We start from the raw sequence: 4946 nt of genomic DNA on the forward strand, positions 1-4946 counted from the left end.
ATTCAGTCTGTCAGTCTGTCAGTCTGTCAGTCTGTCAGTCTGTCAGTCTGTCAGTCTGTCAGTCTGTCAGTCTGTCAGTCTGTCAGTCTGTCAGTCTGTCAGTCTGTCAGTCTGTCAGTCTGTCAGTCTGTCAGTCTGTCAGTCTGTCAGTCTGTCAGTCTGTCAGTCTGTCAGTCTGTCAGTCTGTCAGTCTGTCAGTCTGTGAGTCAATGACTAAAGCATGTATACTTCTAACAGGTGCAATGGTAAAACGTTACGTAAGAAAAATCAAACACGCCTTCACAACATCAAGAACAAAGCGATACATTGAGCTTCTGCTTTATTCTGGCAAAAGAAAGGGTGTCGAACTTGATCGAAGGAAGAGATTTGTAAGTAAAGTAATCTGCGATAGGCTGCTAGGGAAAGCCGTTAAAATTTCTCAAGACCTTTGCGAAGGTAAGAAATTTTTTGTACTTTATACACTCAATTGCAAAATGATTGTCAAGTTAAACAACCAAAACAAAAGAAAACCAAAACGAAAACGAAAAAGAAAAAGAAAAAAAAAAAAAAAAAAAAGAAAAGAAAAGAAAAGAAAAAAAGAAAAAAAAAGAGAGAAAAAAGGAGAAGATGAAAAAGAAAAGAAAGAAATAAAAGAAAGAAAGAAAGAAAGAAAGAAAAAAAACACGGAAGCTGTAACCGGCGAAAGGTATTCTGGGGAATGACAAAATTTCTGTCAGTGCAACAACTTGTCACTAACTTTCATAGGACGGCTTTTGTAAGAATTAAACTTTTTACAACATTCACGTGATTTCAGGATCCTGTAGTACCGCTGGTCACATGGTAAAAGGCATGTGTCATGTGCTTGATTACGCTCAAGCTGAACTTGGTAAAACCGAGAAATTGTTTTCTTGGGCTGACCGGGCGGTTTCATTTACCACCAAAAACATGCTCTTCATAAACAAGCTCTCTTTTAGTGGAAAATTAACTGCTTCATTCGATGCAACGCAAATGCTGTCGGTGGATCTCACGTTATTTGATACAAACTTAAATTTTGACTTGAAAATGGATTTAAAGAACATCCTCAGTAGCGCTAAGGACTTGGCTGTGAAAGCTTTGTGGCACTTCATCGAACGATACTCTTTTCGGATTACCAAGGCAATCTATGGCACTCCGAGTGACAAATCTGATTATCAGTTGTCAGGTGAGTATTTACACATGTATGTGGGACGTTAGAGAATCAAGGGTGGTGTAGTGGTAGTACACTTATCTCCGGGGTGTCGGGGTCTAATTTTGGACTAGCTATAGGTCTTTCCTGAGATAGACAAACAAGTTGTATCCTGGTCTAGCTTCGGTACAAACAACACTATATAAGGAATGATGAACAGCTAGACGATGTTCGTAAAGCTAGACCACTAGCAAGCACAATTTAGATAAAAGCTTAGCCTATTTCCTTCAAATCTTTAGGTGAGATGAAAATTGTTAGTATGGATAGTAATGAATGCTTGGCAGCCGTGGTTTCGAAAGATCGACCGCTCTATACTGATGGCTGTGATAAAGCAACAACGGTCTTCGCCTACACAATGGCCGGAGCAATCATGGTAAGACAAAAACCTACGATTGTATCGATACCCTGAAAAAAACTTCTGGGCTTATCTAAGTCAAAGCATGGCTAATTCGCAGATCAAATCCTGAAACAACCTCTGGGCTGATCAAAGTCAGGACCGTTGGCTAGCTAGACTGAATGGGAATTCAGATGTCATGTGACATCCTGATCGAAAACTGTATTTATTCAATTTCAAGGACACTAAGCACAGTTTTTTTATTTTATTTTATTTCTGTCACTGTATATCACTGTTGAGTCAACAAGCAGCGTGCCATACGTCTATTGACTTTATTTATTATTATTTATCTTTTTTTTCAATAGAATATCCAATCAGGTCTCTGTTTGACATTCAAGGGAATGATGAACAAATTTCCAGTCCAACTTGACGAATGCAGTATTGCCTCGGATTTTCAAAAGTTTGATTGTACATTAATGACATTAAGGCCAAAGGTAGCTCCAGATATGTGCCTCTCGATATCAGGTGAAAAACAGGAGTTGGGCAACTGGAAGTCGATTGCAGGTAGGCAATAGATTTATGGGAGATGGAGTGGTAATCCGCTGGGAGACTGGGCATGACATTTGGCTAGACAGGAAATGGTTACAATACCCGGGGATGCATGGGTAGCATGCGCGTCGTCTTTCACAGCTGTGAATCCAACGGGTCGGGTCTCTGGTTCGAGTCCTGCGGTCGCCGAATTGAGATAGATTGTTTGATGTGTTGTTCTCTTCTCTGCTACGAGGGTTTTGTGAATTTCTGTGAGGGAACGTGGTTAAAGTAATTTTTTTAAAACTTTGATTATAAGATCACCGAGTCTTGCTCCATGCCTGCGATGCGAGTTCAAATGCACAGAAGTGGAAAGTGCATGGCGACATGAAAGGTGTTAGCGTATGCGAACGGTTCGTCGTAGGTAAGAACAGATAGAATTCAGTATTATTATTATGTGGTACAATCAACCAACCCACCCACCCACCCACCCAAACAACAAACAACCCATCCACTTACCCACCCTAAAAAACAGCAAGAAAAGCAAACAAAAAGTTAAATTTAATAGCCCCCAAAATACAATGAATAGAGTACCAACACTAAAAGTGTGAAACACTTTGCACTATTTAGTAGTAAATAGTGCTAATTAAACAATAGAAAATAATAGGATTAGCATAATTTAGCAGTATTTAGTGGTATTTATGTTACACACTTATAGTGTTTGTACTCTACCATCGATAATTCTATTTTAGATATCGCGTTAAATGGGATAGCTGATCAATCTAGCCGTGATGAAGACGGATACGGCCCACATCTAGCTATAGACGGAGACTTGTCTTCCAGCTTGAAGGGTGGTTCATGTATTTTAACTAGTAACGAGAAAGATCCTTGGTGGATTGTTGATCTGAGGAAAGAACACCTTGTAACAGACGTCAGTATTGTTGGAGAATCAGGTATTGTACCTGTACATATTATTATTCATCGCCTGTGGGTGGGGAAGAGCAGGTTGGGGGAACGGGAAGGGGGAGCTGGGTGGGGAAGCGGGGAGAGGAAGCAGAGTGAGGGAGCAGTTTGGGGGAGCAAGGAGGGTGAAACACATTTTTAAATGATCCCCCATTACCATATATAGTATTTGGTATTTTCTCGATTATCTTGATTGATTCCCCCTTAATACCTGTCAACGTATAGTTGCCTATTTATCTTCCTTTCAGTTGCCTAAAAACATCCCCCAGTAAAACCTTTAGGTGGGATTATACAAATCAAATGAACATTTTATTGAAAAAGCATAACAACAAACACTTCATTGCATGTTATAGAGAAGACCACACTGACAAAAAAATGTCATGGTGGACCAAATATTTTCATAGTTAATAATTAACTCGAACCCGAAGGCGAAAAAAGTGGTGGTTATTGTAAACCAAATAACGCATTAACTATTGACAAAAGAAATACACAATTTGTTTTGAACTATTTCTAAATAGTTTGTTTATGACTCAAACTAACAAAAGATGAGTTTTTCTCACTATTGTAGATGTAATTTTGGTAATAAGTAAAAGGACGTTACTAAAACAGAAATGGGGAATGGGGAATGGGGAATGGGGAATGGGGAATGGGGAATGGGGAATGGGGAATGGGGAATGGGGAATGGGGAATGGGGAATGACCGGGAACGGGGAATGGAGACTGGGACGAGTGATCAGCGGTATTACCCTTAAAAAGTGTCGTGGCGCTTGCAGTCTAGCTTTTTTATAATGAACAATTTGCCAAATATTATTAGTTTTGTATAGTTTATCTTTTAGAACCATACATTGTTAGATTTCCTTGTTGATTTCGTGGCATTTGGCTAAAAAAAAAACAAGAAAAATATCATGTCTGAAATTTACCATGTAGCCATTTCGGCAAATTGAGAAAATCAACTGTATCATTAAGAAGTGATTAATGATTACAATCAATGGTGTTTTGCATTTTGACAATTTGCTTCAAAATGCTCATTTCTTTATGTGTAATACCACCTTAATCCCCCCCCCCCCCCCCCCCATGCAACCCCATGTACCCCCATGCGATAAATACATAACAGTTCCCTAGATAACTTCAAGATCACTTTATGTAAATGTTTAGTGGAAAGGTCACGACGCAGGAATTTCTCGGTAAAAAAGAATTTTGTTTCTTTTGAAACTGAAACATGGTTCTCAAGTTGGGCTGCCTGTGCTATTTTGAAACCAGGCCTTTCACATAAGAGCAAAACAAACATGGCGGCGCAGGGAAACTCACAGTTCGTCCTCATCACTTCAAAAATTTGCTGTTCTTTGAAATTTATCGACCTCGTTTGTGCTGGAATAAGCCAGGGAGAGAAAGTACAACCCTTATTACACCTCGAAGACTGAGCTATATATAAAAATATCCTTGCATGTTGTCAAAATATCAATACAAGTCTATAATTATTTTTCGCAGAGTACGATTTCAACTCTTGTTGCTCTCTATTTTTACTTTATAATTTTATAAGAATTTCATAAGATTTTAATAAGTATTTTAATACTTTGTTTTACGTCCATATAGAAAGGATGTGAAAATAGTTATACAATTTCGATTTCTGGTACATATTTTCTTTTTCGAAAGAAAATAGAATTTCGTAATATTTTCCTAATTTTTCAAACTTGAAAATATCATTCAAATTTCCATCATAAAATTTGATATACCTAAAACAAAACACCTTAATATTTATCGTCATTTAAAACGTAGTTACGTATACTTTGAACTGGATATTCGTAGATCATCCTGATCTTGAGCTCACGTCCATTGAAGTTCGTGTTGGGAATCTTCGACAAGCATCACGAGCATTCATGCAAAACCCAATGTGTGGTGATAGGCTAAGAGAGATTCA

Source organism: Actinia tenebrosa, unplaced genomic scaffold (assembly GCF_029948245.1).
Source record: "Actinia tenebrosa isolate PJP-AT-01 unplaced genomic scaffold, QUT_ActTen_1.0 PGA_scaffold1__47_contigs__length_23844297, whole genome shotgun sequence".
NCBI lineage: Eukaryota > Metazoa > Cnidaria > Anthozoa > Actiniaria > Actiniidae > Actinia > Actinia tenebrosa.